General features: G+C 39.8%; 3 non-coding genes across 3 annotated transcripts; 2 read left to right on the top strand and 1 right to left on the bottom strand.

Moving 5' to 3' along the window:
• Positions 1-12,640: 12,640 nt before the first annotated feature.
• Positions 12,641-12,713, bottom strand: TRNAY-GUA (transfer RNA tyrosine (anticodon GUA)). The gene has a single exon. It is a non-coding gene; the product is annotated as a tRNA-Tyr (tRNA).
• Positions 12,714-12,852: 139 nt separating this feature from the next.
• Positions 12,853-12,935, top strand: TRNAL-CAG (transfer RNA leucine (anticodon CAG)). The gene has a single exon. It is a non-coding gene; the product is annotated as a tRNA-Leu (tRNA).
• Positions 12,936-15,173: 2,238 nt separating this feature from the next.
• Positions 15,174-15,256, top strand: TRNAL-CAG (transfer RNA leucine (anticodon CAG)). Its single transcript has one exon. It is a non-coding gene; the product is annotated as a tRNA-Leu (tRNA).
• Positions 15,257-22,897: the final 7,641 nt, after the last annotated feature.

Genomic DNA, 22,897 nt, shown 5'->3' with positions numbered 1-22,897 from the left:
TGATTGCTGGACATCACAGTGCTGTAAAAATAAATCTTTAAAAAAATGACGTAGCGCTCCGCGGTATTTTTGATTCTCAGCAGATAAAGCAGACAGCTATGGGTTGCCACCCCCATCTGCCTGCCGTTACCTTGGTTGGCAATCAAAATACAGGGAAGCCCATTAATTTTTTCTATTTAAAAAATAGTTAAAAAAAAAATGACGTTGGGTCCCCCCATTTTTGATAGCCAGCTAGGGTAAAGCAGACGGCTGTAGCCTGAAAACCACAGCTGGCAGCTTTACCGTGGTTGGGGATCCAATGTGGAGGTCCCCTCAGGCTCTTTTTTATAATTATTTTATAAATATTAATAATTACACAATAAAAGTAGGGTCCCCCCCAAATTGGATCACCAGCCAAGGTAAAGCGGACAGCTGTGGTCTGGTATTCTCAGGGTGGGAAGGTCCATAGTTATTGGGCCTTCACAGCCTAAAAATAGCAGGCCGCAGGCACCCCAGACGTGGCGCATCCACTAGATGCGCCAATCCTGGCGCTTCACCCCAGCTCATCCCGTGCCCTGGTGCAGTGGCAAACGGGGTAATAAATCGGGTTGATACTAGCTGTAAAGTCACCTGAGATCAAGCCCAGCAGTTTGTGATGTCATGGCGTCTATTAGATACCCAACATCATAAACTGTCAGTACTAACAAAAAAAAAAATCGACAAAAGAAATTTATTTGAAAAAACAGTCCCCAAAACATTTCCTCTTTCACCAATTTATTGTAAGAAAAAAAATAAAGGAGTCCCACGACGACTCTGGACCGTCTAGAATATGGGGGGAGACACTCAGGGAACGTATCCCCCATTTTCTAGGAGTGCGGACCCTTCATGTGAGGAGTGTGGGTGCAATGAATCTGCACTCACTCTCCCCGGGTCCACAGCAGCAGAGTCCATGTCGTAATGGTTGCTACCAAAGCTGCAATGCCCTATCATGAGGTAAGGGCATGCCTAATCAGGAGAACTACTGTAGAGGAAGCTCTGCTCACTGGTATATAGGTGCTCAGAGGTAATAATAGATAAAATTAGTGAGTAACCTCGGCACTCTAAATCTCCCAGACTAAGTCAGTAAGTCACAACGGATAGTAATGCAAAATCACTCTTTATTGGTCCGTATTAAGAAAAAAAAATTTTCATAAGCATATATGTTTTTGTCCAAAACAAGTTACAAATGACGTTTCGGCCTGAGCCTTCGTCAGATTGGACTTATCTGCATGTAATCATGAAAAATGACAATAATCAGTATCACATAAGAGTGAGAGAACAATAACAAAAACTCGAACAATGTAGAGGTACAATTGGGAAGCAGCAAAAAAATTGCAACACAGCAAGAAATGAAACACATGATACAAATGTCATAATACAGTACAAGGACAATATAGTAATGACAAATATGGGGTCAGAATAGGCTTAGACAGCTCTGGTATGAAAGAGATGTCAATCATAAAGTAACATGTGCAGTAGGTGTAGAGCTACAGTATGCGTGGCAGAGCTAATGGGTAGACCGACCATAGAAAAAGAACGGAGAAAAAGAACGGAGAAAAAGTGGAGAAAAAGTGGAGAAAAAGTGGAGAAAAAAATGGAGAAAAAGTGGAGAAAAAAATGGAGAAAAAGTGGAGAAAAAGTGGAGAAACAATGGAGAAAAAATGGATAAAAAGTGGAGAAAAAGTGGAGAAAAAGTGGAGAAAAAATGGATAAAAAGTGGAGAAAAAAATGGAGAAAAAGTGGAGAAAAAATGGATAAAAAGTGGATAAAAAGTGGAGAAGAAGTGGAGAAGAAGTGGAGAAGAAGTGGAGAAAAAGTGGAGAAGAAGTGGAGAAGAAGTGGAGAAGAAGTGGAGAAAAAGTGGAGAAAAAGTGGAGAAAAAGTGGAGAAAAAGTGGAGAAAAAGTGGAGAAAAAGTGGAGAAAAAGTGGAGAAAAAGTGGAGAAAAAGTGGAGTAAAAGTGGAGAAAAAATGTAGAAAAAATGTAGAAAAAAATGTAGAAAAAGTGGAGAAAAAATGGATAAAAAGTGTTGAAAAAGTGTTGAAAAAGTGTTGAAAAAGTGTTGAAAAAGTGTTGAAAAAGTGGAGCACCCTTTGGTGCCTTTCATGTGGCACTAACGGGTGCTTAACTTTGTATTTAGCCAAAAAAATGAAAAAAAAAATGACGTAGGGTTCCCCCTATTTTTGTAGCCAGCTAGGGTAAAGCAGACGGCTGCACCCTGCAGATCACAGCTGGCAACCTCACCTTGGCTGGTAATCCAAAACTGAGGGCACCCCACGCTGTTATTTTAAATTAAATAAATAATTAAAAAAAAAACCACGTAGGGGTCCCCCAAAATTGGATCACCAGCCAAGGTAAAGCAGACAGCTAGGGCCTGATATTCTCAGACTAGGGAGGTCCATGGTTATTGGACTCTCCCCAGCCTAAAAATAGCAGGCCGCAGCCGCCCCAGAAGTGGCGCATCCATTAGATGCGCCAATCCTGGTGCTTCGCCCCAGCTCATCCCGCGCCCTGGTGCGGTGGCAAACGGGGTAATATATGGGGTTAATACCAGATGTGTAATGTCACCTGGCATCAAGCCCTGGGGTTGGTGAGGTCAGGCGTCTATCAGATACCCGACATCACCAACCCAGTCAGTAATAAAAAAAATAGACGACAAACACATTTTTATTTGAAAAAACACTCCCCAAAACATTCCCTCTTTAACCAATTTATTAGAATGAAAAACAAATCCAGGTCTGCTGTAATCCAAGGGGTTGCCATGATGATCCACACTGTCCCAGTCAATGAAGAGCAGGATGTTCCCCATTGGCTGGGAGAGCAATGCAGTGACCTGAGCTAACATCAATGGGTCAGCCCAGGTCACTGCAGGGGATGACAAGTGCTGCTGTCAGCGAGGTACATTACCTGCGCTGATCTCCAGCACACTGACAGCCCCTGTCACTGAGTTCAATGACCGTCGCCTTCACACCAAGTATCGCGAGAGGCCCGTGACGTCACCGCTAGACAGTCTCTAGTCGGAAGCGAGAGAAGGTGATGTGACAAGCGGCGGCCATGGAGGACAGTGACAGCGCTGAGGTCGGGATGGCGGGACTTCATCACCGCAGGTAAGCCGAGCGGGACCGTGTGTGTGTGTGTATGTATGTGTAAATGCCACGGGCAGGAGGGGGTGGAGTGAGCTGAGCGGGGAAGTGTGGGCTTCCTGCACGTAACTAGGATAAACATCAGGTAACTAACCAAAGCGCTTTGGTTGGATACCCGATGTTTATCTTGGTTACCAGCTTGTGGCAGGCTGCCAGGATTGCTCCCTGCACACTGTAGCTGTAAAAAGCCCTGCTTTTTGCTGCTAGAACCGTTCTCGAACGTATCTAGAACTATCGAGCTTTTGCAAAAAGCTCGAGTTCTAGTTCGATCTCGAACAGCCCCCAAAATCACTCGAGCCTAGAACTGGAGAACCTCGAACCTAGAACCGCGCTCAACTCTAATCTTGAGGTTTATTTTATGAGATTTTTCACCTCCCTCTTCTCACTGATAGTGCAGCAGAGAACAACATGATTGTGACAGACAGGATTGAAAATCCAAAGGGTTCTCATTGGCTTTGTCCTTGGACTAATCTGGTTTGTGGAAATGTTTGAATTGTGACAGAGGGACATAGTGAAAATGAAAAAAAACAAAAAACATGATTGTAATGTAACAGAAACCTGTCAAAAGTGGCATTTGAACCCACGCCTCAAGTAGAGACTGCGATCTGAAAGCCGCGCCTTGGACTGCTCGGCCATCCTGACAATCACAACTGTGAAAAATTCACACTTTCTAAAAACAAACAAGTTTTTTGTTTGGCCCCAAAAAATGCAAATTTTGAACTGAAAATTTATTAACGCCTTTGAGTTTGCCTTGCAATGCTGTAGGTTTAACTTTGTAGGTTGCTGAAATAGCTCAGTTAGGAGAGCGTTAGACTGAAGATCTAAAGGTCCTTGGTCCGGTCCCGGGTTTCAGCACGCTGTTTTTAAGCATGAGTGATTTGAGATAAAGTTCTTTCTCTATGTGCATTTAGCAAGATTTTCATTCTTTGTGAAGTGCTGATATACCTGAAAAAAACAGTTTTAAGTATTTCTTTTCAGAACAGTCACTAATGCGAGAAGAAAATGAAAGTAGTTATACTGAAAAATTAAGTTGAAGTCGAAGTAGCATGGAGGAAATCGGAAAAAAATCAGAGAAATATCAACATAAAGTGCTAAGGATCTTTAAGATTTTGTGTATCTTGAGGTATATTTTATGAGATTTTTCACCTCCCTCTTACTGATAGTGCAGCAGAGAACAACATGATTGTGACAGACAGGATTGAGAATCCAGAGGGTTCTCATTGGCTTTGTCCTTGGACTAATCTGGTTTGTGGAAATGTCTGAATTGTGACAGAGGGACATAGTGAAAATGAAAAAAAAAAAAAAAACATGATTGTAATGTACCAGAAACCTGTCAGAAGTGGGAATCAAACCCACGCCTCAAGTAGAGACTGCGATCTGAACGCTGCTCCTTGGACCGCTCGGCCATCCTGACAATCACAACTGTGAAAAATTCACACTTTCTAAAAACAAACAAATTTTTTGTTTGGCCCCAAAAAAATGCAAATTTTGACCTGAAAATGTATTGAACGCCTTTGAGCTTGCCATGCAATGCTGTAGCTTTAGCTTTGTAGGTTGCCGAAATATCTCAGTTGGGAGACCGTTAGACTGAAGATCTAAAGGTTCCTGGTCCGATCCCATGTTTCAGCATGGTGTTTTTATGCATGAATGATTTTAGATAAAGTTCTTTCTCCATGTGCATTTAGCAAGATTTTCATTCTTTGTCAAGTGCCGATATACCTGAAAAAAACAGTTTTAACTATCTCTTTTCAGAACAGTCACTAATGAGAGAAGAAAATGAAAGTAGTTATACTGAAAAATTAAGTTGAATTCGAAGTAGCATGGAGGAAATCGGAAAAAATTCTGGGAAATATCAACAGAACGTGCTAAGGATCTTTAAGGTTTGTTGTGTATCTTGATGTTTATTTTATGAGTTTTTCACCTTCCTCTTCTTAAGGCCCAGTCACACTTTTCTGTTTCATTTCAATCATGTTTTTTTTTTTCATTTTTGCTGTCCTACTGTCACAATTTAGACATTTCCACAAACCAGATAAGTCCAAGGACAAAAACAATAGAAACCCTCTGGATCCTCGATCCTATCTGTCACAATAATGTTGTTGTCTGCTGCACTATCACCTGTATCGTTTCCACATCGTTGGTAAGGTCTGACTGTGTGACATCTCACCAGCGACTTATCAGCGATCCCTATCGGGTCGCATCGTTTTAAGGATCGCTGGTAAGTCGTTGTGTGTGACTGGGCCTTAAGAAGAGGGAGGTGAAAAACTCATAAAATAAACCTCAAGATACACAAAATCTTAAAGATCCTTAGCACTTTATGTTGATATTTCTCAGATTTTTTTCCGATTTCCTCCATGCTACTTCGAATTCAACTTAATTTGTCAGTATAACTACTTTCATCTTCTTCTCGCATTAGTGACTATTCTGAAAAGAGATACTTATAACAGTTTTTTTCAGGTATATCAGCACTTCACAAAGAATGAAAATCTTGCTAAATGCATATGGAGAAAGAACTTTATCTCAAATCATTCATGCTTAAAAACAGCGTTTTGAAACTCGGGATCAGACCAGGGACCTTTAGATCTTCAGTCCAAGGACAAAGCCAATGGACCAGATTAGTCAAAGGACAAAGCAGAGGACCCTCTGGATCCTCAATCCTCTCAGTCACAATCATGTTGTTCTCTGCTGCACTATCAGTAAGAAGAGTGAGGTGAAAATACTCATAAAGTAAACCTCAAGATACACAAAGTCTTAAAGATCCTTAGCACTTTATGTTGAGATTTTTTTCCGATTTCCTCCATGCTACTTCGAATTCAACCTAATTTTTCAGTATAACTACTTTCATTTTCTTCTCGCATTAGTGACTGTTCTGAAAAGAGATACCGTATTTTTTGGACCATAAGACGCACTTTTTTCCCCCCAAATGTTGGGGGAAATTTGGGGGTGCGTCTTATGGTCTGACTATAGGGCTGCGGCCGGGAACGAGGGTGCTGCGGTGGAGCGTGTCATCGGGGGCACGAGCAGGCAGCAGCAGCGCCTGCCGTGACCACGAGGGCCCACTCATTACATATGCACGCCCATCATCCCGCCCATCTCTCAGCGCTGAAGCCGGCACTGGCAGGTGGGCGGGAGGATAAGCTGGGACGCGCGCATAGTAAAGAGCCGGTCCGCATTATCACCCCTGGCAGTTACAGCCTGGAGTGATCATGTGCGGCTGTATTCACTGCCCCCCACGCGTCATCATCAGCGCGGGGTGCAGTGAATCAGTACACTCACCCGTCCCCGTGTGTGGAGCCGTCTCTCTGCAGCACGCGATGTCTTCCTGTCTGTGCCGGTCAGCTGATATGTGCTGATTAGCTGATCGGCACAGACAGGAAGACATCGCAATGCTGCACGGGAATGGCTCCACACACACAGATCATTACCGCTGAGAGGAAGATGATCGGTGCTGGAGGGAGTGAAGAAAAGGTGAGTATAAACGTTTATTATTTTTCTCTGTGCTATAGGATACAGGCCATATACCAGGATGATATATATAAGCACGATGGGGGCATATAGCAGGATGGGAGTATATGAGCAGGATGGATGGGGGGTATATGAACAGGATGGGGGTATATGAATAGGATGGGGGTATATGAACAGGATGGGGGTATATGAGCAGGATGGGGGTATATGAACAGGATGGGGGTATATGAACAGGATGGGGGTATATGAACAGGATGGGGGTATATGAACAGGATGGGGGTATATGAGCAGGATGGGAGTATATGAGCAGGATGGGAGTATATGAGCAGGATGGGAGTATATGAGCAGGATGGGAGTATATGAGCAGTATGGATGGGGGAAATATCAATAGGATGGATGGGGGGTGTATCAATATGATGGGGGTATATGAACAGGATGAGGGAATATGAGCAGGATGCTGGTATATGAGCAGGATGGGGGTTTATAGCAGGATCATATACAAGGCAGGAGGATCATTACCAGGATGGGGTACCTTAGTAGAGAATTTGGGGACAGTACCCCCATAACAGTGTCAGCAGCAAATCCTCGCCCCATAACAGCGTGTCATGACCAGATTTTTTTGCTTAAAGTTTTATTTTCCTATTTTCCTCCTCTAAAACCAGGGTGCGTCTTATAGTCCGGTGCGTCTTATAGTATGAAAAATACGGTACTTAAATTGTTTTTTTTTCAGGTATATCAGCACTTCACAAAGAATGAAAATCTTGCTAAATGCATATGGAGAAAGAACTTTATCTTTAATCATTCATGCTTAAAAACAGCATGCTGAAACCTGGGATCTTACCAAGAACCTTGAAATCTTCAGTCAAATGCTCTCCCAATTGAGCTATTTCAGCAACCTACAAAGTGAAAGCTACAGCATTGCAAGGCAAACTCAAAGGCAATAATAAATTTTCAGTTCAAAATTTGCATTTTTTGGGGCCAAAGAAAAAATTTGTTTGTTTTTAGAAAGTGTGAATTTGCCACAGTTGTGCTTGTCAGGAAGGCCGAGGGGTCCAAGGCGCAGCGCTAAGGTTGCAGTTTCAACTTGAGTCGTGGGGTTGAATCCCACTTCTGACAGGTTTCTGTTACATTACAATCATGTTTTCTTTTTTTTCATTTTCACTATGTCCTTCTGTCACAATTCAGACATTTCCACAAACCAGATTAGACCAAGGACAAAGCCAATAAGAACACTCTGGATCCTCAATTCTGTCTGTCACAATCATGTTGTTCTCTACTGCACTATCAGTAAGAAGAGGGAGGTGAAAAAACTCATAAAATAAACCTCAAGATACACAAAATCTTAAAGATCCTTAGCACTTTATGTTGATATTTCTCAGATTTTTTTCCGATTTCCTCCATGCTACTTCGAATTCAGCCTAATTTTTCAGTATAACTACTTTCATTTTCTTCTCGCATTAGTGACTGTTCTGAAAAGAGATACTTAAAACTGTTTTTTTCAGGTATATCAGCACTTCGCAAAGAATGAAAATCTTGCTAAATGCATATGGAGAAAGAACTTTATCTCAAATAATTATTGCTTTAAAGCAGAGTGCTGGAACTCGGGATCTTACCAAGGACCTTTAGATCTTCAGTCTTAAGCTGGGGTCACACTAAACGACAGCGACAACGACGTCGCTGTTACGTCACCATTTTCTGTGACGTAGCAGCAACCTTGTAAGTCGCTGTTATGATCGCTGCTTAGCTGTCAAACAGCTGCCGAAGCAGCGATCATAACGACAGTGCTGCAACATGTGCAGAGAGCAGGGAGCCGCGCACACTGAGCGCTGGCTCCTTGCTCTCCTAGCTACAGTACACATCGGGTTAATTACACGATGTGTCCTGCAGCTACATGTGCAGAGAGCAGGGAGCCGTGCACACTGCTTAGTGCTGGCTCCCTACTCTCCTAGCTACAGTACACATCGGGTAAATTACTCGATGTGTACTGCAGCTACATGTGCAGAGAGCAGGAGCCGGCACTGGCACCGTGAGAGCGGCGGAGGCTGGTAACGAAAGTAAATATCGGGTAACCACCTTGGTTACCCGATGGTTACCTTGGTTACAGCTTACCACAGCTGCCAGATGCCGGCTCCTGCTCCCTTCATTTCGTCGCTGTCACACACAGCGATCTGTGAGTCACAGCGGGAGAGCGACGACCAAAAAATGAAGCTGGACATTCAGCAACGAGCGGCGACCTCACAGCAGGGGCCAGCTCGTTGCTGGATGTCACACACACCGACAACGACGGGACGTCGCTGCAACGTCACAGAAAATGGTAGCAGCGACGTCGTTGTCGTTGTGTGTGACACCACCTTATCTTTCTCCCAACTGAGCTATTTTAGCAACCTACAAAGTTAAAGCTACAGCATTGCAAGACAAACTCAAGGGCGTTAATAAATTTTAAGTTGAAAAATTTGCATTTTTTGGGGCCAAAGAAAAAATTTGTTTATTTTTAGAAAGTGTGAATTTCCCACAGTTGTGCTTGTCAGGATGGCTGAGCGATCCAAGGCGCTGCGTTCAGGTCGCAGTCTCTACTTGAGACATGGATTCGAATCTCACTTCTGACAAGTTTCTGTTACATTACAATCATGTTTTCTTTTTTTTCATTTTCACTATGTCCTTCTGTCACAATTCAGACATTTCCACAAACCAGATTAGTCCAAGGACAAAGCCAATGAGAACCCTCTGGATCCTCAATCTTGTCTTTCACAATCATGTTGTTCTCTGCTGCACTATCAGTAAGAAGAGGGAGGTGAAAAATCTCATAAAATAAGCCTCAAGATACACAAAATCTTAAAGATCCTTAGCACTTTATGTTGATATTTCTCAGATTTTTTTTCCGATTTCCTCCATACTACTTCGACTTCAACTTAATTTTTCAGTATAACTACTTTCATTTTCTTCTCGCATTAGTGACTGTTCTGAAAAGAGATACTTAAAACTGTATTTTTCAGGTATTTCTGCACTTCACAAAGAATGAAAATCTTGCTAAATGGATATGGAGAAAGAACTTTATTTCAAATCACTCATGCTTAAAAACAGCATGCTGAAAACCGGGATCGGACTAAGGACCTTTAGATATTCAGTCTAACGTGCTCCCAACTGAGCTATTTCAGCAACCTACAAAGTTAAAGCTACAGCATTGCAAGGCAAACTCAAAGGCGTTAATACATTTTCAGTTCAAAATTTGCATTTTTGGGGCCAAACAAAAAATGTAATTGTTTTTAGAAAGTGTGAATTTTTCCATAGTCGTGCTTGTCAGGATGGCCGAGCGGTCAAAGGCGCTGCATTCAGGTCGCAGTCTCTACTTGAGGCATGGGTTCGAATCCCACTTCTGACAGGTTTCTGTTACATTACAATCATGTTTGGGTTTTTTTTCATTGTCACTATGTTCCTCTGTCACAATTCAGACATTTCCACAAACCAGATTAGTCCAAGGACAAAGCCAATGAGAACCCTCTGGATCCTCAATCTTGTCTGTCACAATCATGTTATTCTCTGCTGCACTATCAGTAAGAAGAGGGAGGTGAAAAATCTCATAAAAGAAACCTCAAGATACACAAAATCTTAAAGATCCTTAGCACTTTATGTTGATATTTCTCAGATTTTTTTTCCGATTTCCTCCATACTACTTCGACTTCAACTTAATTTTTCAGTATAACTACTTTCATTTTCTTCTCGCATTAGTGACTGTTCTGAAAAGAGATACTTAAAACTGTTTTTTTCAGGTATATCTGCACTTCACAAAGAGTGAAAATCTTGCTAAATGCATATGGAGAAAGAACTTTATCTCAAATCACTCATACTTAAAAACAGCGTGCTGAAACCCGGGATCGGACCAGGGACCTTTAGATCTTCAGTCTAACGCTCTCCCAACTGAGCTATTTCAGCAACCTATAAAGTTAATGCTACAGCATTGCAAGGCAAACTCAAAGGCGTTAATAAATTTTCAGTTCAAAATTTGCATTTTTTGGGGCCAAACAAAAAATGTGTTTGTTTTTTGTTTGGTCCCTCTGTCACAATTCAGACATTTCCACAAACCAGATTAGTCCAAGGACAAAGCCAATGAGAACCCTCTGGATCCTCAATCCTGTCTGTCACAATCATGTTGTTCTCTGCTGCACTATCAGTAAGAAGAGGGAGGTGAAAAATCTCATAAAATAAACCTCAAGATACACAAAATCTTAAAGATCCATTGCACTTTATGTTGATATTTCTCAGATTTTTTTTCCGAATTCCTCCATACTACTTCGACTTCAACTTAATTTTTCAGTATAACTACTTTCATTTTCTTCTCGCATTAGTGACTGTTCTGAAAAGAGATACTTAAAACTATTTTTTTCAGGTATATCTGCACTTCTCAAAGAATGAAAATCTTGCTAAATGCATATGGAGAAAGAACTTTATCTCAAATCACTCATGCTTAAAAACAGCGTGCTGAAATCCGGGATCGAACCAGGGACCTTTCGATCTTCAGTCTAACGCTCTCCCAACTGAGCTATTTCTGCAACTTACAAACTTAAAGCTACAGCATTGCAAGGCAAACTCAAAGGCGTTAATAAATTTTCAGTTCAAAATTTGCATTTTTGGGGCCAAACAAAAAATGTGTTTGTTTTTAGAAAGTGTGAATTTGCAGCAGTTGTGCTTGTCAGGATGGCCGAGCGGTTCAAGGCGCTGCGTTCAGCTTGCAGTCTCTACTTGAGGCGTGGGTTCGAATCCCACTGCTGACAGGTTTCTGTTACATTACAGTCATGTTTTTTTTTTTTTTCATTTTCACTATGTCCCTCTGTCACAATTCAGACATTTCCACAAACCAGATTAGTCCAAGGACAAAGCCAATGAGAACCCTCTGGATCCTCAATCTTGTCTGTCACAATCATGTTGTTCTCTGCTGCACTATCAGTAAGAAGAAGGAGGTGAAAAATCTCATAAAATAAGCCTCAAGATACACAAAATCTTAAAGATCCTTAGCACTTTATGTTGATATTTTTCAGATTTTTTCCGATTTCCTCCATACTACTTCGACTTCAACTTAATTTTTCAGTATAACTACTTTCATTTTCTTCTCGCATTAGTGACTGTTCTGAAAAGAGATACTTATAACTGTTTTTTTCAGGTATATGTGCACTTCACAAAGAATGAAAATCTTGCTAAATGCATATGGAAAAAGAACTTTATCTCAAATCACTCATGCTTAAAAACAGCATGCTGAAACCCGGGATCGGACCATGGACCTTTAGATGTTCAGTCTAACGCTCTCCCAACTGAGCTATTTCAGCAACCTAAAAAGTTAAAGCTACAGCATTGCAAGGCAAACTCAAAGGCGTTATAAATTTTCAGTTCAAAATTTGCATTTTTGGGGCCAAACAAAAAATGTGTTTGTTTTTAGAAAGTGTGAATTTTCCATAGTTGTGCTTGTCAGGATGGCCGAGCGGTCCAAGGCGCTGCGTTCAGGTCGCAGTCTCTACTTCAGGCGTGGGTTCGAGTCCCACTTCTGACTGGTTTCTGTTACATTACAATCATGTTTTTGTTTTTTTTCCTTTTCACTATGTCCCTCTGTCACAATTCAGACATTTCCACAAACCAGATTAGTCCAAGGACAAAGCCAATGAGAACCCTCTGGATCCTCATTCCTGTCTGTCACAATCATGTTGTTCTCTGCTGCACTATCAGTAAGAAGAGGGAGGTGAAAAATCTCATAAAATAAACCTCAAGATACATAAAATCTTAAAGATCCATTGCACTTTATGTTGATATTTCTCAGATTTTTTTTCCGATTTCCTCCATACTACTTCGACTTCAACTTAATTTTTCAGTATAACTACTTTCATTTTCTTCTCGCATTAGTGACTGTTCTGAAAAGAGATACTTAAAACTGCTTTTTTCAGGTATATCTGCACTTCTCAAAGAATGAAAATCTTGCTAAATGCATATGGAGAAAGAACTTTATCTCAAATCACTCATGCTTAAAAACAGCGTGCTGAAACCCGGGATCGGACCAGGGACCTTTAGATCTACAGTCTAACGCTCTCCCAACTGAGCTATTTCAGCAACCTACAAAGTTAAAGCTACAGCATTGCAAGGCAAACTCAAAGGCGTTAATAAATTTTCAGTTCAAAATTTGCATTTTTGGGGCCAAACAAAAAATGTGTTTGTTTTTAGAAAGTGTGAATTTTTCACAGTTGTGCTTGTCAGGATGGCCGAGCGGTCCAAGGCGCTGCGTTCAGGTCGCAGTCTCTACTTGAGGCGTGGGTTCGAATCCCACTTCTGACAGGTTTCTGTTACATTACAATCATGTTTTTTGTTTTTTTTTCATTTTCACTATGTCCCTCTGTCACAATTCAGACATTTCCACAAACCAGATTAGTCCAAGGACAAAGCCAATGAGAACCCTCTGGATCCTCATTCCTGTCTGTCACAATCATGTTGTTCTCTGCTGCACTATCAGTAAGAAGAGGGAGGTGAAAAATCTCATAAAATAAACCTCAAGATACACAAAATCTTAAAGATCCTTAGCACTTTATGTTCATATTTCTCAGATTTTTTTTCCGATTTCCTCCATACTACTTCGACTTCAACTTAATTTTTCAGTATAACTACTTTCATTTTCTTCTCGCATTAGTGACTGTTCTGAAAAGAGATATTTAAAACTGTTTTATTCAGGTATATCAGCACTTCACAAAGATTGAAAATCTTGCTAAATGCTTATGGAGAAAGAACTTTATCTCAAATCACTCATACTTAAAAACAGCAAGCTGAAACCCAGGATCGGACCAGGGACCTTTGGATCTTCAGTCTAACACTCTCACAACTGAGCTATTTCAGCAACCAACAAAATTAAAGTTACAGCAGTGCAAGGCAAACTCAAAAGCGTTAATAAATTTTCAGTTCAAAATTTGCATTTTTTGGGGCCAAACAAAAAATGTGTTTGTTTTTAGAAAGTGTGAATTTTCCACAGTTGTGCTTGTCAGGATGGCCGAGCGGTCCAAGGCGCTGCGTTCAGGTCGCAGTCTCTACTTGAGGCGTGGGTTTGAATCCCACTTCTGACAGGTTTCTGTTACATTACAGTCATGTTTTTTTTTTTTCATTTTCACTATGTCCCTCTGTCACAATTCAGACATTTCCACAAACCAGATTAGTCCAAGGACAAAGCCAATGAGAACCCTCTGGATCCTCAATCTTGTCTGTCACAATCATGTCGTTCTCTGCTGCACTATCAGTAAGAAGAGGGAGGTGAAAAATCTCATAAAATAAGCCTCAAGATACACAAAATCTTAAAGATCCTTAGCACTTTATGTTGATATTTCTCAGATTTTTTTTCCGATTTCCTCCATACTACTTCGATTTCAACTTAATTTTTCAGTATAACTACTTTCATTTTCTTCTCGCATTAGTGACTGTTCTGAAAAGAGATACTTAAAACTGTTTTTTTCAGGTATATCTGCACTTCACAAAGAATGAAAATCTTGCTAAATGCATATGGAGAAAGAACTTTATCTCAAATCACTCATACTTAAAAACAGCGTGCTTAAACCCAGGATCGGACCAGGGACCTTTAGATCTTCAGTCTAACACTCTCCCAACTGATCTATTTCAGCAACCTATAAGATTAAAGCTACAGCATTGCAAGGCAAACTCAAAGGCGTTAATAAATTTTCAGTTCAAAATTTGCATTTTTTGGGGCCAAACAAAAAATGTGTTTGTTTTTAGAAAGTGTGAATTTTCCACAGTTGTGCTTGTCAGGATGGCCGAGAAGTCAAAGGCGCTGCGTTCAGGTTGCAGTCTCAACTTGAGGCGTGGGTTCGAATTCCATTCCTGACAGGTTTCTGTTACATTACAATCATGTTTTTGTTTTTTTTCCTTTTCACTATGTCCCTCTGTCACAATTCAGACATTTCCACAAACCAGATTAGTCCAAGGACAAAGCCAATGAGAACCCTCTGGATCCTCATTCCTGTCTGTCACAATCATGTTGTTCTCTGCTGCACTATCAGTAAGAAGAGGGAGGTGAAAAATCTCATAAAATAAACCTCAAGATACACAAAATCTTAAAGATCCATTGCACTTTATGTTGATATTTCTCAGATTTTTTTTCCGATTTCCTCCATACTACTTCGACTTCAACTTAATTTTTCAGTATAACTACTTTCATTTTCTTCTCGAATTAGTGACTGTTCTGAAAAGAGATACTTAAAACTGCTTTTTTCAGGTATATCTGCACTTCTCAAAGAATGAAAATCTTGCCAAATGCATATGGAGAAAGAACTTTATCTCAAATCACTCATGCTTAAAAACAGCGTGCTGAAACCCGGGATCGGACCAGGGACCTTTAGATCTTCAGTCTAACGCTCTCCCAACTGAGCTATTTCAGCAACCTACAAAGTTAAAGCTACAGCATTGCAAGGCAAACTCAAAGGCGTTAATAAATTTTCAGTTCAAAATTTGCATTTTTGGGGCCAAACAAAAAATGTGTTTGTTTTTAGAAAGTGTGAATTTTTCACAGTTGTGCTTGTCAGGATGGCCGAGCGGTCCAAGGCGCTGCGTTCAGGTCGCAGTCTCTACTTGAGGCGTGGGTTCGAATCCCACTTCTGACAGGTTTCTGTTACATTACAATCATGTTTTTTTTTTTTTCATTTTCACTATGTCCCTCTGTCACAATTCAGACATTTCCACAAACCAGATTAGTCCAAGGACAAAGCCAATGAGAACCCTCTGGATCCTCATTCCTGTCTGTCACAATCATGTTGTTCTCTGCTGCACTATCAGTAAGGAGAGGGAGGTGAAAAATCTCATAAAATAAACCTCAAGATACACAAAATCTTAAAGATCCTTAGCACTTTATGTTCATATTTCTCAGATTTTTTTTCCGATTTCCTCCATACTACTTCGACTTCAACTTAATTTTTCAGTATAACTACTTTCATTTTCTTCTCGCATTAGTGACTGTTCTGAAAAGAGATACTTAAAACTGTTTTATTCAGGTATATCTGCACTTCACAAAGATTGAAAATCTTGCTAAATGCATATGGAGAAAGAACTTTATCTCAAATCACTCATACTTAAAAACAGCAAGCTGAAACCCGGGATCGGACAAGGGACCTTTGTATCTTCAGTCTAACGCTCTCCCAACTGAGCTATTTCAGCACCCTACAAAGTTAAAGCTACAGAATTGCAAGGCAAACTCAAAGGCGTTATAAATTTTCAGTTCAAAATTTGCATTTTTGGGACCAAACAAAAAATGTGTTTGTTTTTAGAAAGTGTGAATTTTCCATAGTTGTGCTTGTCAGGATGGCCGAGCAGTCCAAGGCGCTGCGTTCAGGTCGCAGTCTCTACTTGAGGCGTGGGTTCGAATCCCACTTCTGACAGGTTTCTGTTACATTACAATCATGTTTTTTTTTTTTCCTTTTCACTATGTCCCTCTGTCACAATTCAGACATTTCCACAAACCAGATTAGTCCAAGGACAAAGCCAATGAGAACCCTCTGGATCCTCATTCCTGTCTGTCACAATCATTTTATTCTCTGCTGCACTATCAGTAAGAAGAGGGAGGTGAAAAATCTCATAAAATAAACCTCAAGATACACAAAATCTTAAAGATCCTTAGCACTTTATGTTGATATTTCTCAGATTTTTTTCCGATTTCCTCCATACTACTTCGATTTCAACTTAATTTTTCAGTATAACTACTTTCATTTTCTTCTCGCATTAGTGACTGTTCTGAAAAGAGATACTTAAAACTGTTTTTTTCAGGTATATCTGCACTTCACAAAGAATGAAAATCTTGCTAAATGCATATGGAGAAAGAACTTTATCTCAAATCACTCATACTTAAAAACAGCGTGCTTAAACCCAGGATTGGACCAGGGACCTTTAGATCTTCAGTCTAACACTCTCCCAACTGAGCTATTTCAGCAACCTATAAGATTAAAGCTACAGCATTGCAAGGCAAACTCAAAGGCGTTAATAAATTTTCAGTTCAAAATTTGCATTTTTTGGGGCCAAACAAAAAATGTGTTTGTTTTTAGAAAGTGTGAATTTTCCACAGTTGTGCTTGTCAGGATGGCCGAGAGGTCCAAGGCGCTGTGTTCAGGTTGCAGTCTCTACTTGAGGCGTGGGTTCGAATTCCACTTCTGACAGGTTTCTGTTACATTACAGTCATGTTTTTTTTTTTTTTTTCATTTTCACTATGTCCCTCTGTCACAATTCAGACATTTCCACAAACCAGATTAGTCCAAGGACAAAGCCAATGAGAACCCTCTGGATCCTCAATCTTGTCTGTCACAATCATGTTGTTCTCTGCTGCACTATCAGTAAGAAGAGGGAGGTGAAAAATCTCATAAAATAAACCTCAAGATACTCAAAATCTTAAAGATCCTTAGCACTTTATGTTGATATTTCTCAGATTTTTTTTCCGATTTCCTCCATACTACTTCGACTTCAACTTAATTTTTCAGTATAACTACTTTCATTTTCTTCTCGCATTAGTGACTGTTCTGAAAAGAGATACTTAAAACTGTTTTTTTCAGGTATATCTGCACTTCACAAAGAATGAAAATCTTGCGAAATGCATATGGAGAAAGAACTTTATCTCAAATCACTCATACTTAAAAACAGCATGCTGAAACCCGGGAACGGACCAGGGACCTTTAGATCTTCAGTCTAACGCTCTCCCAACTGAGCTATTTCAGCAACCTACAAAGTTAAAGCTACAGCATTGCAAGGCAAACTCAAAGGCGTTAATAAATTTTCAGTTCAAAATTTGCATTTTTGGGGCCAAACAAAAAATGTGTTTGTTTTTAGAAAGTGTGAATTTTCTACAGTTGTGCTTGTCAGGATGGCCGAGCGGTCCAATGTGCTGCGTTCAGGTCGCAGTCTCTACTTGAGGCGTGGGTTCGAATCCCACTTCTGACAGGTTTCTGTTACATTACAGTCATGTTTTTTTTTTTAGTCATTTTAACTATGTCCCTCTGTCACAATTCAGACATTTTCACAAACCAGATTAGTCCAAGGACAAAGCCAATGAGAACCCTCTGGATCCTCAATCTTGTCTGTCACAATCATATTGTTCTCTGCTGCACTATCAGTAAGAAGAGGGAGGTGAAAAATCTCATAAAATAAGCCTCAAGATACACAAAATCTTAAAGATCCTTAGCACTTTATGTTGATATTTTTCAGATTTTTTCCGATTTCCTCCATACTACTTCGACTTCAACCTAATTTTTCAGTATAACTACTTTCATTTTCTTCTCGCATTAGTGACTGTTCTGAAAAGAGATACTTAAAACTGTTTTTTTCAGGTATATCTGCACTTCTCAAAGAATGAAAATCTTGCTAAATGCATATGGAGAAAGAACTTTATCTCAAATCACTCATGCTTAAAAACAGCGTGCTGAAACCCGGGATCGGACCATGGACCTTTTGATCTTCAGTCTAACACTCTCCCAACTTAGCTATTTCAGCAACCTATAAGATTAAAGCTACAGCATTGCAAGGCAAACTCAAAGGCGTTAATACATTTTCAGTTCAAAATTTGCATTTTTTGGGGCCAAACAAAAAATGTGTTTGTTTTTAGAAAGTGTGAATTTTCTACAGTTGTGCTTGTCAGGATGGCCGAGCGGTCCAATGTGCTGCGTTCAGGTTGCAGTCTCTACTTGAGGCGTGGGTTCGAACCCCACTTCTGACAGATTTCTGTTACATTACAATCATGTTTGTTTTTTTTTTAATTTTCACTATGTCCCTCTGTCACAATTCAGACATTTCCACAAATCAGATTAGTCCAAGGACAAAGCCAATGAGAACCCTCTGGATCCTCAATCCTGTCTGTCACAATCATGTTGTTCTCTGCTGCACTATCAGTAAGAAGAGGGAGGTGAAAAATCTCATAAAATAAGCCTCAAGATACACAAAATCTTAAAGATCCTTAGCACTTTATGTTGATATTTTTCAGATTTTTTTTCCGATTTCCTCCATACTACTTCGACTTCAACTTAATTTTTCAGTATAACTACTTTCATTTTCTTCTCGCATTAGTGACTGTTCTGAAAAGAGATACTTAAAACTGTTTTTTTCAGGTATATCTGCACTTCACAAAGAATGAAAATCTTGCGAAATGCATATGTAAAAAGAACTTTATCTCAAATCACTCATGCTTAAAAACTGCGTGCTGAAACCCGGGATCGGACAAGGGACCTTTAAATCTTCAGTCCAACGCTCTCCCAACTGAGCTATTTCAGCAACCTACAAAGTTAAAGCTACAGCATTGCAAGGCAATGTCAAAGGCGTTATAAATTTTCAGTTCAAAATTTGCATTTTTGGGGCCAAACAAAAAATGTGTTTGTTTTTAGAAAGTGTGAATTTTCCACAGTTGTGCTTGTCAGGATGGCCGAGCGGTCCAAGGCGCTGCGTTCAGGTCGCAGTCTCTACTTAAGGCGTGGGTTTGAATCCCAGTTCTGACAGGTTTCTGTTACATTACAATCATGTTTTTTTTTTTTCATTTTCACTATGTGCCTCTGTCACAATTCAGACATTTCCACAAACCAGATTAGTCCAAGGACAAAGCCAATGAGAACCCTCTGGATCCTCATTCCTGTCTGTCACAATCATGTTGTTCTCTGCTGCACTATCAGTAAGAAGAGGGAGGTGAAAAATCTCATAAAATAAACCTCAAGATACACAAAATCTTAAAGATCCTTAGCACTTTATGTTGATATTTCTCAGATTTTTTTTCCGATTTCCTCCATACTACTTCAACTTAATTTTTCAGTATAACTACTTTCATTTTCTTCTCGCATTAGTGACTGTTCTGAAAAGAGATACTTAAAACTGTTTTTTTCAGGTATATCTGCACTTCACAAAGAATGAAAATCTTGCTAAATGCATATGGAGAAAGAACTTTATCTCAAATCACTCATACTTAAAAACAGCGTGCTGAAACCCAGGATCAGACCAGGGACCTTTAGATCTTCAGTCTAACACTCTCCCAACTGAGCTATTTCAGCAACCTATAAGATTAAAGCTACAGCATTGCAAGGCAAACTCAAAGGCGTTAATACATTTTCAGTTCAAAATTTGCATTTTTGGGGCCAAACAAAAAATGTGTTTGTTTTTAGAAAGCGTGAATTTTCCACAGTTGTGCTTGTCAGGATGGCCGAGCGGTCCAAGGCGCTGTGTTCAGGTCGCAGTCTCTACTTGAGGTGTGGGTTCGAATCCCACTTCTGACAGGTTTCTGTTACATTACTATCATGTTTTTTTTCATTTTTCATTTTCACTATGTCCCTCTGTCACAATTCAGACATTTCCACAAACCAGATTAGTCCAAGGACAAAGCCAATGAGAACCCTCTGGATCCTCAATCCTGTCTGTCACAATCATGTTGTTGTCTGCTGCACTATCAGTAAGAAGAGGGAGGTGAAAAATCTCATAAAAGAAACCTCAAGATACACAAAATCTTAAAGATCCTTAGCACTTTATGTTGATATTTCTCAGATTTTTTTTCCGATTTCCTCCATACTACTTCGACTTCAACTTAATTTTTCAGTATAACTACTTTCATTTTCTTCTCGCATTAGTGACTGTTCTGAAAAGAGATACTTAAAACTGTTTTTTTCAGGTATATCTGCACTTCACAAAGAATGAAAATCTTGCTAAATGCATATGGAGAAAGAACTTTATCTCAAATCACTCATACTTAAAAACAGTGTGCTGAAACCCGGGATCGGACCAGGGACCTTTAGATCTTCAGTCTAACGCTCTCCCAACTGAGCTATTTCAGAAACCTACAAAGTTAAAGCTACAGCATTGCAAGGCAAACTCAAAGGCGTTAATATATTTTCTGTTCAAAATTTGCATTTTTTGGGGCCAAACAAAAAATGTGTTTGTTTTTAGAAAGAGTGAAATTTCCACAGTTGTGCTTGGCTGGATGGCTGAGCGGTCCAAGGCGCTGCGTTCAGGTCGCAGTCTTTACTTGAGGCGTGGGTTCGAATCCCACTTATGACAGGTTTCTGTTACATTACAGTCATGTTTTTTTTTTTCTTTCATTTTCACTATGTCCCCCTGTCACAATTCAGACATTTCCACAAACCAGATTAGTCCAAGGACAAAGCCAATGAGAACCCTCTGGATCCTCAATCTTGTCTGTCACAATCATGTTGTTCTCTGCTGCACTATCAGTAAGAAGAGGGAGGTGAAAAATCTCATAAAATAAGCCTCAAGATACACAAAATCTTAAAGATCCTTAGCACTTTATGTTGATATTTCTCAGATTGTTTTTCCGATTTCATCCATACTACTTAGACTTCAACTTCATTTTTCAGTATAACTACTTTCATTTTCTTCTCGCATTAGTGACTGTTCTGAAAAGAGATACTTAAAACTGTTTTTTTCAGGTATATCTGCACTTCACAAAGAATGAAAATCTTGCTAAATGCATATGGAGAAAGAACTTTATCTCAAATCACTCATGCTTAAAAACAGCGTGCTGAAACACGGGATCGGACCAGGTACCTTTAGATCTTCAGTCTAACGCTGTCCCAACTGAGCTATTTCAGCAACCTACAAAGTTAATGCTACAGCATTGCAAGGCAAACTCAAAGGCGTTAATAAATTTTCAGTTCAAAATTTGCATTTTTGGGGCCAAACAAAAAATGTGTTTGTTTTTAGAAAGTGTGAATTTTCCACAGTTGTGCTTGTCAGGATGGCCAAGTGGTCCAAGGCGCTGTGTTCAGGTCGCAGTCTCTATTTGAGGCGTGGGTTCGAATCCCGCTTCTGACAGGTTTCTGTTACATAACAATCATGGTTTTTTTTTTTTTTCATTTTCACTATGTCCCTCTGTCACAATTCAGACATTTCCACAAACCAGATTAGTCCAAGGACAAAGCCAATGAGAGCCCTATGGATCCTCAATCTTGTCTGTCACAATCATGTTGTCCTCTGCTGCACTATCAGTAAGAAGAGGGAGGTGAAAAATCTCATAAAATAAGCCTCAAGATACACAAAATCTTAAAGATCCTTAGCACTTTATGTTGATATTTCTCAGATTTTTTTTCCGATTTCATCCATACTACTTAGACTTCAACTTCATTTTTCAGTATAACTACTTTCATTTTCTTCTCGCATTAGTGACTGTTCTGAAAAGAGATACTTAAAACTGTTTTTTTCAGGTATATCTGCACTTCACAAAGAATGAAAATCTTGCTAAATGCATATGGAGAAAGAACTTTATCTCAAATCACTCATGCTTAAAAACAGCGTGCTGAAACACGGGATCGGACCAGGTACCTTTAGATCTTCAGTCTAACGCTGTCCCAACTGAGCTATTTCAGCAACCTACAAAGTTAATGCTACAGCATTGCAAGGCAAACTCAAAGGCGTTAATAAATTTTCAGTTCAAAATTTGCATTTTTGGGGCCAAACAAAAAATGTGTTTGTTTTTAGAAAGTGTGAATTTTCCACAGTAGTGCTTGTCAGGATGGCCGAGCGGTCCAAGGCACTGCGTTTAGGTCGCAGTCTCTACTTGAGGCGTGGGTTCGAATCCCGCTTCTGACAGGTTTCTGTTACATAACAATCATGTTTTTTTTTTTTTTTCATTTTCACTATGTCCCTCTGTCACAATTCAGACATTTCCACAAACCAGATTAGTCCAAGGACAAAGCCAATGAGAACCCTCTGGATCCTCAATCCTGTCTGTCACAATCATGTTGTTCTCTGCTGCACTATCAGTAAGAAGAGGGAGGTGAAAAATCTCATAAAATAAACCTCAAGATACACAAAATCTTAAAGATCCTTAGCACTTTATGTTGATATTTCTCAGATTTTTTTTCCGATTTCCTCCGTACTACTTCGACTTCAACTTAATTTTTCAGTATAACTACTTTCATTTTCTTCTCGCATTAGTGACTGTTCTGAAAAGAGATACTTAAAACTGTTTTTTTCAGGTATATCTGCACTTCACAAAGAATGAAAATCTTGCTAAATGCATATGGAGAAAGAACTTTATCTCAAATCACTCATACTTAAAAACAGCGTGCTGAAACCCGGGATCGGACCAGGGACCTTTAGATCTTCAGTCTAACGCTCTCCCAACTGAGCAATTTCAGCAACCCACAAAGTTAAAGCTACAGCATTGCAAGGCAAACTCAAAGGCGTTAATAAATTTTCAGTTCAAAATTTGCATTTTTTGGGGCCAAACAAAAAATGTGTTTGTTTTTAGAAAATGTGAATTTTCCACAGGTGTGCTT

This window comes from Anomaloglossus baeobatrachus, chromosome 1 (genome assembly GCF_048569485.1).
Source record: "Anomaloglossus baeobatrachus isolate aAnoBae1 chromosome 1, aAnoBae1.hap1, whole genome shotgun sequence".
Lineage (NCBI taxonomy): Eukaryota > Metazoa > Chordata > Amphibia > Anura > Aromobatidae > Anomaloglossus > Anomaloglossus baeobatrachus.
The sequence above is the reverse complement of the archived record's forward strand: the minus strand, read 5'-3'. Positions and strand labels throughout refer to the sequence as shown.